At 37.7% G+C, this 12,546-nt stretch overlaps 1 pseudogene; it reads right to left on the minus strand.

Moving 5' to 3' along the window:
* Positions 1–3,726: 3,726 nt before the first annotated feature.
* The window catches only part of LOC143702931 (uncharacterized), a 42,644-nt pseudogene continuing 33,824 nt past the window's right edge, over positions 3,727–12,546 (minus strand).

Genomic DNA, 12,546 nt, shown 5'->3' on the forward strand with positions numbered 1-12,546 from the left:
TATCTTCGTGAGTCAGCCGTCAACAACAGGCCTAACCCAGCCATGGTACCAGTACACAAACACAATATAAATATCATCTAATTATCAACAAAACTTTGAAAATATTGAGACATATTTTTGTCAATATTGCGCACCCCTAATGTAAGGTATTAATTTTGATTTCTTCAGGTCTTAAAAAGCCTTAAATTTGACTTTAAAAAGTGTGCAGATACCCTGAAGAGGAGCCCGGTCACACCCGGTCTGATCTGCACTTCACACATTCAGCATCACCTCCTGTTCTCCAATTATCACTCCCCCCTCCTGCCATCCAACCTGAGCTTAAGGTCTGTGTGGAGGACGTGAGCCGAGTCTTCAAAAAACAGAAGACTAGGAAAGCCTCAGGCCCAGACGGCATCTCATCTGCTTGTTTAAAAGCCTGCGCTGACCAACTGGCCCCGGTCTTCACGCAGATCTTCAACAGATCATTGGAGCAGTGTGAAGTTCCCTGCTGCTTCAAACGCTCCACTATCATTCCTGTCCCCAAAAAACCCAAAATCACTGGACTTAATGACTACAGACCTGTCGCTCTCACGTCTGTGGTCATGAAGTCGTTTGAAAGACTGGTGCTGGCCCACCTGAAGGACATCACTGGACCCCTGCTGGATCCCTTTCAGTTTGCTTACAGAGCAAACAGGTCTGTGGATGATGCAGTCAACATGGGACTGCATTATATCCTGCAACATCTCGACAGACCAGGGACTTATGCAAGGATCCTCTTTGTGGACTTCAGTTCAGCCTTCAATACCATCATGCCTGGTCTTCTCACAGCCAAACTGACCCAGCTCTCCATACCATCCTCGATCTGTCAGTGGATCACCAGCTTCCTGACGGACCGGCAGCAGCGAGTGAGACTGGGGAAACACACATCCAAGACACTCACAATCAGCACTGGTGCTCCCCAAGGGTGCGTTCTCTCCCCACTGCTCTTCTCCCTGTACACTAATGACTGCACTTCTAAAGACCCCACTGTCAAGCTCCTGAAATTTGCAGACGACACCACTGTCATCGGTCTCATCCGAAACGGTGACGAGTCTGCTTACAGACTGGAGGTTGAACAGCTGGCTGCCTGGTGCAGTTATAACAACCTTGAGCTGAACACGCTCAAAACAGTGGAGATGATCGTGGACTTCAGGAGGAACAGCTCAGCACTCCCCCCACTCACCATCATGAACAGCACTGTGGAAGCAGTGGAGTCATTCAGGTTCCTGGGCACTATCATCTCTCAGGACCTGAAGTGGGACAATCACATTGACTCCACTGTGAAAAAGGCCCAGCAGAGACTGTACTTCCTTCGCCAGCTGAGGAAGTTCAACCTGCCACAGGATCTGCTGATTCAGTTCTACTCAGCCGTCATTGAGTCTGTCTTGTGCGCTTCCATCACTGTCTGGTTTGGTTCAGCTACCAAATCAGACATCAGGAGACTACAACGGACAGTCCGGACTGCGGAGAGGATTATTGGTGCCCCCCTGCCAAACCTCCAGGACCTGTACTCTTCCAGAGTGAGGAAGAGAGCAGGTAAAATCATCACAGACTCCACTCACCCTGGACACCACCTGTTTGAACGGTTACCGTCAAGACGGAGACTCAGATCACTGGCCACAAGAACATCTCGGCACAGGAACAGTTTCTTCCCACAGGCCATTTCCCTCCTGAACAGTTAACACTCCTCCCAAGGCATATGCCTGTAAGTGCAATACTCCCCCTGTTTAGTGCAATATCCCACAACTCAGGTGATACTTATATGTAGATTTATTTATTTATAATATTCAAAACACTGTAAATAGGTTCATAATCTGTAAATCTGAAAATGTCTATTCTGACTAAACCCAACTGTGATAGTTTTATTCTCATATATTTATATTTTTATTTTTTATTCTTATAATTTGTAGTATTATGTTTCATGTTGTATTTGTATATGTCCACTGGAAGCCTCAGTACCAAAACAAATTCCTTGTGTGTGCAAGCACACTTGGCAATAAAGCTCTTTCTGATTCTGATTCTGATTCTCTAAGTTCGTCCACCATCATGACTGGATATTTTTTACTGGATGTTGTTGCAATGCATTATGGAATTGACGGAAGCTTGCTGCTGCCTTTGAATTTTTAATAAAATTATATAGTTTTGGAGTAGCATAATTATGCTGCTTACCAGAGGTGGAAAGTAACTAATTACATTTACTCGTGTTACGTAATTGAGTAGTTTTTTTGTGTACTTCTACTTTTTTAAGTAGTTTTTAAAATCAGTAATTTTACTTTTACTTAAGTACGTTTTGTTTGAAGTATTGTACTTCGTAACGGATATGATTTCAAATGTAGCGGAGTAAAAAATAATAATAGGCTAAAAGGGGGAAAAAAATAAAAATCACACTCCGGAAAACTACTGCATTGATTGAAGGGCGGGAGAACAAACGCGCAATAAATGGTGACGCAGACCCAGCTGAAGCTCAAAGCAAAGCGCCCTAGAATTCTTATGAAGCGAATTATGGCCAGTATGGAAATACTTTGGAAGTAGAAAAAAGTGTGGTTGTCCTCGAGGATAGATATCCAATTTGCAAAAAAATGTTGACAAAGTGGCTGCAAAAGGAGGATACATAGACCATCCTTCCTGCAGATAAAGGTATGTCCCGATTATAACTTATGGCCGAATGATTTACGTGATGCAGAGAGAATCCCGGAATCCAGCCAGAAAATGGAATTTACATAACGCAGAAGATGTCACGTAAAACAGGCAAAATGATGGATGGATGAATACATGTAAAGTAGAACTGTGCAATAAATCAAATCGCGACATGGTCTGTGAATATTTAAGCTCAAAAACACTGCTATGTAAATATATAACCTGCTTGTTCTGTGTGAACCGGTGTAAATGAGCTGCTCCGCTTTGTCTACTACATACTCAAGTAGGCCTACGCGTGATGTTCATGGTTATGTTTTCAGCGTCTCACAAACAATTTGAGGACATGAATAGCCTACATGAAAATTTCCAGAGCTGCTCTGAGAGAACGCCTAATGAGCATTTTCATCATTTTATTTGAGAAAAACCATTGTCAAATACACTTTGAAACAGGTCTTCACTTTGTTCAACCCTCCCCCCCAAAAAACTGTTTTCTTTAATTTAACTGTCATTTTAACTGATGATAATAATAATAACCACAATATAATACAGTTTATTTATTTAATAATTGATTAATACTGTAAACCGTGATATTTTCTGAGACGTTATCATATTGTGAAAATCTCATACATTACAACCCTACACGGGAGAGCCCCCCCACCCCACCCACTGTTCACCCACCTCCCACTGTTAAAAAAGTAACTCAGTAACTTTTGCTTGAGTAAATTTTAAATGAGCTACTTTTTACTTTTACTTGAGTAGATTTTTAGACCGGTAATTTTACTTGTACTTAAGTAAAATTTCATTGAAGCAGTACTTTTACTTGAGTAGAATATTTTAGTACTCTTTCCACCTCTGCTGCTTACATTTTGAAACACACTTCACACAGGGAGCGTGCAAACAGAGCCATTGTAACTTTCATTCATTTAATCAAGCATAAATTGATCAAAAATAACAGTAAAGACTTCTATATCAAATAAATGCTGCTCTGTTGAACTTTCTATTTATAAAATAATAATAATCAATAATGTTCCTTGAGTAGCAAATCATCATATTAGAATGCTTTCTGTTGGATCATGTGTCACTGAAGACTGGAGTAATGATGCTGAAAATTCAGCTTTGCATCACAGGAATAAATTATATTTTAAAAATATATTAAAACTGTTGTGTGTGTCTGTACTGGAGCTTACCAAAACAAATGAGGCACTGTTTAATGCGATTTATTCCTCTGCCATCAACAATAATGTAGCTTCTTGTGTCGTCAACCTGTGACAAACATTTGAGGTGAATTAATAACTATTGTACATAATATGCTTCATGCATTTATTTCCCAGTGACTAGGCCAAGACAGCATCTGCAGGGTTTCTTCAGAATTCTGTGGAAAATATTTAATTTGCATCTCTCACAGAGGAGCGGAAGCATAAAAGGAGGAGCGCCGACTGTGAAGATCGAGAGAGTTGTGTTTGATTTCGGTTTTGTGTGGCCAGCAGTCGTCTGCGAGGGGCTGCTGGCAGACTTTTCGTTTTTGTATTTGTTTTATTTTATTTTTAAAGTTTTTGATTGTCTGCCGGTTCTCGCCTCCTTCTTCCCTGAACTATGATCTGCGTTACACATGGGGATCCAGATTCTTTAGAAATGATTTCTGTGGAAACATATTCTGTCTGGGCTGTTAAAAATTATCTGGAATCTGGCAGCTTTTCTGTCAGCTTTGTTACACATGGGGATCCAGATTCTGCAGAAATGGAGATTTCTGTGGAAACATATTCTGTCTGGGCTGTTAAAAATTATCTGGAATCTGGCAGCTTGTGGGAGGAATTTCCATGAAAGGGATTTAAACATGGTAATATGTGCTAAATGGATCTGAAATGACTCTTATTTATAGCTGAGAACTTTAGCAAATGATCCCAAAACCCAATAAACAAACTTGCATGTGGATGTAGAACTTTGTAAATGATGGGCATTCCAATTCTATGGAGGACACAATAATCTGCACGTTTTTCTATGGACTTCAAACATCCATAGAATTCAAAATTCTGGGTCTTGTATGTTTATTAGATAATTTGTTTAGATTATTAGATATTTTATCTAATTTGTTAATGCTTTCAGCCACCAACTAAAGGTTATTACTCATTGTTTGTCATCACAGTCACTAAATACATTGGCATATCCAAATCTGATTGTTTTCATATCTACCTGCATTGCTCGTCTCACATCATTAGCGGGACGTAGAGCGATCACTCCAAGGCCAATGTCTGCAGCCTTGAACTCCAGCATTGCTGTGGCGAGGCTTGATTCGTCATTCGATGGCCCGTTTGTGAAGAAAACAGCAACCTTCCTCATAAGCCTGCCCTTTCGGACGTTTGAAGACGTTTCGTGCCACGAAGCGCATGGCTTGTCCGATGTCCCTGTTTTTTGTGGTTCTCTCTACAGGGATTGTGCTTAGAGCTTCCAGAAGAGTCTTCTTTTTAAGGTGGTCTGTGAAACGGATCAGGTACTTGGACTCGCTGTTGTAGGAGATCACAGACACTCTAGCTCCCCATGGACAATTTGTCTCAGCAATGGAAATGTCTTCCAGTAAGGAGCGAGCAGCAGAACGCATTCGCTCGAACACTTCAGAAGATACACCTACAGACATATCCAAGGCTATCACCAGGTCTGTGGGGTAAACTCGACAATGGAAACGTTTACCTGAAAGCATTTTGGGGGGGGGAAAGCAATAAAATTAACTATTTGTAAAAAGATTGCAGTTATATAAAATAATTAAAAGTTATTGATATATGAGGCATTGAAATGTAGTTGAAGTAAAGGGCAAAGCATACCAGCGCAGCAAGCTGTGGAGACAAAATGAAAGATAAAATGTAGATGCTTTTAAAATTATTTCAAGGTTTAACAAACTAAAAGACAATTTTAAGAGATCATGAAGAGACAGAAAAAAAAAGTTTTCAATAAAATCAAAATCAATCAGTCATTCTGCTTGGAATTCTTTGGATATTAGATGCTGTGAACTTACCACAGTTTTTTGTGTATGTATTCGACCAGGTCACATTCCTTTATATTGAGAAGCAGAAAAGGAGGATAGAAAGAAAACAACATTTTTGAACCGAGTAATTTAATACTGTTTTAAGATAATTTATAGTAATATGAACCTTCAGGCATCGGACTGATTCCAGGAACTCCTTTTTTACCCTAAAAATAAAATAGAGTTAAATAAACAATTACACAAACACTTAATGAAATAAATAAAGATGAGCAGAGACATCTTACAGTAAATCATCAGTAAATCTGATTTACATGTTCATAAACCGACATAATTTTGTTAATTATTAATATGCAAATGACTGACCCAGTGTCCATCCATCCCTCTTTCTCCTGGAGTACCTGGCTTACCCGGACGACCAGCGTTCCCCTGATCACATCAACACATACAGTAACACAGCATAACTCATTAACTTTATAGAATATTGCACACTTACAGAACCTTCTCTATAATGTTATTATGCAAGTAAATTGAAAAAGACATGCTCGAATAACATGATTGCTTTGTTGGATATTAACTTTTCAAAAGGTTAATAAATGAGCGAAAAGAAAATGAAATGAAGTTGTACCGGTCTTCCTTGATAACTTTTATGTCCTTTACTTCCACTGTATCCTTTGGTACCATCCTCACCCTATTATTATCATAATTGTTATTAAAAAGGTTATATTTTAATTATTATAATTAACATTTACACAATTACATAAAATGCCTTGTGATGAGCTGATGTTTGATTAGCTTTAACACACCTGCAAACCAGGCAGGCCAAAGTATCCATTGTCTCCCTAAAAGCAAATTTATTCTGTTAAATGAATATCCATAAAAGTACACAAAGGAAATTGAGAGACAAAACAAGTTATAGTATTTTCCAGAAAATAACTGACTTCATAACTATAGATGGGGTGGTGATGGCGCAATGGATAAGACACATGCCTTTTGAACACTTAACCCCTAGTTATTCCAGAGGCGTGCGACCTCTGACATATATAGCAATTGTAAGTCGCTTTTGATAAAAGCATCAGCTAAATGTAAATGTAGACGTGTCTTTTAGCTCAAATTACAGTTACATTTAGCAGTATTCAGAAGAGAACAGGAATGAAAAATATAAGAATAAAACAAACAATTTATAGTAGCATTCACTTTGAACAACGTGTATTATAATGGCCAAGCCTAAACAAATGTATTTAAAGCAAACCTGAAACTAACAGCGTGTGGGAAATGCGCTATGCAAATAAACTTGTGCTTACATCCTTCTCTCACTGAGCCAATGAGAGAGTCCAAATGTGTGCTTTGCTTATGTTATGTGTGCTTGATTTTAAAAGTCGTTTTGGAATGACTCTAAATCGCAGCATGATGAAAAGTGACTTATATTCTGGAAAATATGGTAAATAGAAAACAGAAACCTGAAACAGATTTTTCAGTAAATGTACATATCACAGGTACCTTGTGTCCTTTGGGCGCAACAGGTCCGTAACCATCTCTTCCATCTTGTCCCTGTTTATATAAAAATCATACATTACATTGGAAAATCACATCAAATTATTCCACATCAACTCCAACACTTCATCTGAAATCTGTTGTCTGTGTTTCTTTTTAAATGAGGGTGAACGGTCCCAGTTCTCACCACTTGTCCCGGGTAACCAGGAGGCCCTCGCTGTCCAGCTTCTCCTTTTTCATTTGAAGATTCACCCTTTACAGATACACACATTAACCACACATTACCACAACAGAAATGAACAGAACATATTACATTAGAAAAGAACAGAATATAATAGATTCGAGAATAGAATGTTAGAATAGAAAAATACTTATTTAAAAACATAATTAAATAGTATGTTAGTATAGAACTGAGAAGAACATAATATATTTAAAAAATGGAAGTAGATTACATAATAACACAGTTAATAATATTAATAATACCAACAACAATAAATCAGGATACAAGAATAATAAACACCAGAATTTGTTAGAATTAAGAGTAGATTAGAATAAACCAGATTAAAAGAGAATTAAATTGTTTAAATTAAAATACAACCAAGTAGAATAGAACAGGTAAAAAAAAAAGAATAGAATGAAATAGAACAGAATTATATGTATGTTCTTCATGTTACATTACCGGGAATCCATGCGGGCCTTTTCTTCCTGGAGCACCCTATCAAAATATACCAAAATCCTTACAATTTCCTTACTTGGCAATCAACCTTTTTTATTATTATCACAGCTGAAAATTGTTATATGTCTATGTTTGTTCTAACAGTGTTGCGAAATAAACACTATTTGAAACATGAAACTGCAGTACAGGGTCTTTTCTCAAGATCCTTCAAAAATCATCAAAAATTTTGAAGAACAGCATTCATCTAAAATATATATCTTTTGTAACATAACAAATGTGCTCACTGTCCTTTTTATCAATTGAATGCATCCTTGTTGAATACAATTATACATTTCTTAACACAAACGTGATCCTAATCTTTTGAACCTTAGTCTAGATATACCTCTAACACAGGTAAATATTATTTAATAATGTGTACAAATGTTTCAGCATTATTACTGAGCAATCGCACAAGGGACACTTGAACAGTACAGAAGCTGTGGGTACAGTTAGAAGCTACCACAGTACTAGTACAAGTAATACTCACAGGATCACCGTTATCTCCAACTCTGCCTGAGGGTCCATCAGGCCCCTGGTCACCCTGACAAGTATACAGTCATAAAACAATCTTACTGTTATCGGTTACACATCTGATATTCTTGTAACATCCTGAAAAATGTGATTCTAAATCTGATATGTTTCTGATACTTGATCACCCGATTCTTCTCTTTTATTAAACCTCTTCATTTGGATTTTTTTATTAAAAAAGTGAGTAAAGAAAACAGTCAACTAGTCACATTAGAAGGAAATTCATTTCAGAGGATAAGTGCCAAGCGTGTCCATGTGTTGATTTCAAATTGCACATATGAGTTAGTGGTGTTAAAATGAACAATGCTAAACATATATAATTAAATCACAAGTGTGAAGGTGTTAACTTTGAGAGCCTTAAAAAATACAAAGCCGCATGGGAGGATTTTACAGTAGTGCGTTTATATAATCACCCAGGACGAACGTAATTCTGTAACATCTGACTTGGGGCAGATCACTACTGAAACAATCTGTCACTCTCACACAAACAAATCGTGCTAACATCTTCCAGAAGAAGTGAAAAAAAGGTCCCTCACCGGGAGCCCAGTATCTCCTTTCTCGCCTTTTGGACCTTGATTTCTGTTGTCTATTCCTGGTGCGCCCTGTAATGTAAACAGAGAATCATATGCAGACAATTCAAGTCAGGTTGTTCAGACGTTTAAAAAAACTACTATAAACACACAGGAACACTTTACAGGATCTCCTCTCAGACCGCTGTGTCCCTTAGTTAGGTCCAGAACTCCCAAGAGAACTCCTTGGTCAAAACTATGAATTTCGCTTTGTGGACGATATAACAGGAAAAAAATACTGATAGAATCATATTGAAAGAGGAAACGTTATGCTTATAGAAGACATAACTTCCTAAATCCTAAAAATGTATTGATGCATATATCTATCTGCATATTGCAGGGTTCATACACATTTTCAACTCAAATTTCCAAAACTCTCAGTATATTTTTCACCCCGTATTTAAAATTAATGGTTCATACAACATTATATTTGGTATATAGTACAATCAATCATCTGTAAATATTGTGTTTTTTCCCATTGGTTTTCTCAAGGTGATAACATGAGTTTACATGATGAGAAGAAACCTAAAATGCTTTATAATCTGCATATGTTACTGTACTGATACTGTAATCGTGGCTTGATGTTGCACGATCACCAAACAGAAAAGTACAGCCTAAATTAAATGATCGTTTGCTCCAGTATCTGATGCTGGTTTGAGTGGCACATGAAATAATGGTAGAGACAAACAGTTTTGCATTATGAAAATGTGCATAATGTCATTCATTCGTGTTCGAAAATCACTAAACAATCACTAAACTTTAGCCATAAAATCACTCTGCTTGTATGATATATTTATTTTTTGAATTTTATATTTTAGAAAACTGAATAGGGAAATAGTCTGGAAACACAAAGATTTTTCCCATTTTCTTTTTTCCAGAACTGGAAATTACTCAAATTTCACACTTTTCCAAACTGTATAGGAACCCTGAAGTGTGTGTATTGTAATTTTTCTTGCATCCCTTTTGGTGTCTATTACAGCAAAGATTAAGATGCTGTCGCAACGTTTCATTTACACAGAACTAGATTTCCATTTAGAAATCTTCGCAAATTATTTCTCCTTATAATGCACATTTTGTTGCTCTTAAGTTTACAACCTAGTGTTTTGCTAACTTAATTCTGTAATAATTTAAATGCAATACATTCAGCCAATATTTGTATATTATATTAATATAGATTTATTAATTCAACATTCATCATATTCAATTAAGATACTGTGAATGTAAGAGAAATAACCTGTTCTCCATCCACTCCATCCAGCCCGATCTCCCCATCTTCTCCCTGTCAGACAGAGGTCAAAGCGTCACACACACTTACAGTCATGTTTAGGGAAGTAATCAAATGAACAAATATGTACTTGTTTAGAACCTTCATATAGCCTAACTGCATGCTTGTTTTTCTTGTTAATGTATAAAACACGAAAAAATATCTTCTGTCATTGCAAAAATATTCTATAAAACTCTTAATATCCCATGCAATTTTGCTTCTCCTGTTTAATATGTTGTTGTTTTTTACCCAAAAACAAGCCAAAGGTACACATTAAAAACCATTACAGTGTTTTGTGCCATCTAAATTGTAGTTGCAGATTTAAAAAAAACTGCAGAACAAGCATTCAGAAGGCACTTAGGAAAATTATTTGTGACTATTTTGGCTTATATTTTTGTCCAAACAGTAATTTTTTAATTGGGAGCAATAATAGCCCTAACAGGCAGTAAACAATATAATAGCTCTTGTTACTCACTTTATTTCCAGTGTAGCCGTGGTGACCCTATTGAAATGAGATTTTAAAACATTTCCTTTATTCAGCACGGCTGTAAAACACAATCTCATCTGATTTAACATACCCTAGCCATGCAGGTATCATGTATTTATCCCTAAATATTAATTTATCAGTCACACTTAAATGCATGAATGTGTTTGCACTAAATAACTAAATATTAAACCATTTTATTGTTTACATTAAATGTCACGGATTGCACACAAACAGGTAGGGTAAGATCCAATAGCAATTTATTGGGGTAATCCGTAATCATAATCCAAGTCAGGCAAAAGGTCAAAATCCAAGTCAGGCAAAAGGTCAAAATCCAACAAAGGCAGTCCAGAAAACATGAAACAATACAGGCAGGAAACATGGAAGTGCGCGGACATCAAACAAGGACTCCATGACAAACACTGACACAGACAGGGTATAAAACAAAGAACTAACAATGAATAACAGGGAACAGCTGGGTACAATGATGACAGGGAAAAGCTGAGTGCAATGAACAGTGATTGGTACAGACAAGGATTGTGGGGAATGCAGTTCCAGAGTGAATGGTGACAGTATGGGGAAGAGACCTCTAGTGAATGCCCAAGGAACACAAACCAGACACTGTGACATTAACAATTTGATAAATGGTCTCTATGTATGTAATCTTATTTTTGTTTATTTTCATGACTGCAAAAAGTACAAATACAATTAACGTTCTAAATACAAGTGGTGCACTATACTCTGCTAATTCACATTCTGAGATAAATACAGACATTCCAAGTAGAAAACTGGACTGATACAAACAACATCAAGAGATGCATCTCTAATGATAATCACATTACTTTACCTTGATACCTTGATTCCTCTTTTTCCACGGGCATCATTATGTCCCTGAGTTCCATTCAGCCCTGGTAGTCCTCGCTCTCCCTGCCAGACACATGACGGGAGAGAGAATATTTATCCATGGCATATAGAGTGTACGTCTTCTCTAAAACATGTACATTATGTCCTGTATGTATTCAGTCCTATATATTCAGTGACACATCGCTACAGATGAGGTCTTAGGGCAAAATTGCATACGAAACAAAAAAAAACTACTATATGATATAGCTATACATCATCTTCTGATTTACTAATGTGGAAGTTGCTGAATTGGAATATGAAGTACACATATTGAGAATGACAGCAGACATTAGGCTTACACTTTTACTTACCATACTACCTTCATCTCCTGTAAATCCAGGATGACCTTTCTGACCATCTGAGCCCTAAATAATAAAAACAAAAAAGGGATGCTGACACAAAACGATACTCGGTTACTAACGTAACCCCGGTTCTCTCTAGAGAGGGAACGAGTATTGCGTAAGTTTAGCTTACGCTACGGGAAAGATTCATCTTCTCGAGATATTGAAGCCAAAAAATTATCCTTAATTTTGTATTTATTGTCAACGCAGTGCAGCAGCTAGCATCCTAGAGCAGGCCATCTCGCGTGCTCATTGGCTGCCCTGCGGGCAACTGCTGCAGCCTACCAGTGAGCCCGGCGTGAAGTCACGCCCAATGAAGGGCGCCTGTGCGTAACCGGCCCGCCAGAATTTATACGCGTGGCTTAGCGTATAAAAGTAGGGGCTGTAGGCTGACTTCCCTGGTTTTTCGTCGACTGAAGCGAAGTCGCTCGTTGCGCGAGCACGGCCGGTTACGCAGTACTCGTTCCCTCTCTAGAGAGAACCAAGGTTACGCTAGTAACAGAGTATCGTTCTCTTACGAGAGGTTCTCTCGTATTGCGTAAGTTTATCTTACACTACAGGAACACTTTGTCAACGCCGTGCGCGCCAAGCATCCACCATGAGACCCCGAACTTTCAGG

Source organism: Siphateles boraxobius, unplaced genomic scaffold (assembly GCF_051911475.1).
Source record: "Siphateles boraxobius isolate OS27281-9 unplaced genomic scaffold, OSU_SipBor_1 37, whole genome shotgun sequence".
Taxonomy (NCBI): Eukaryota; Metazoa; Chordata; class Actinopteri; order Cypriniformes; family Leuciscidae; genus Siphateles; species Siphateles boraxobius.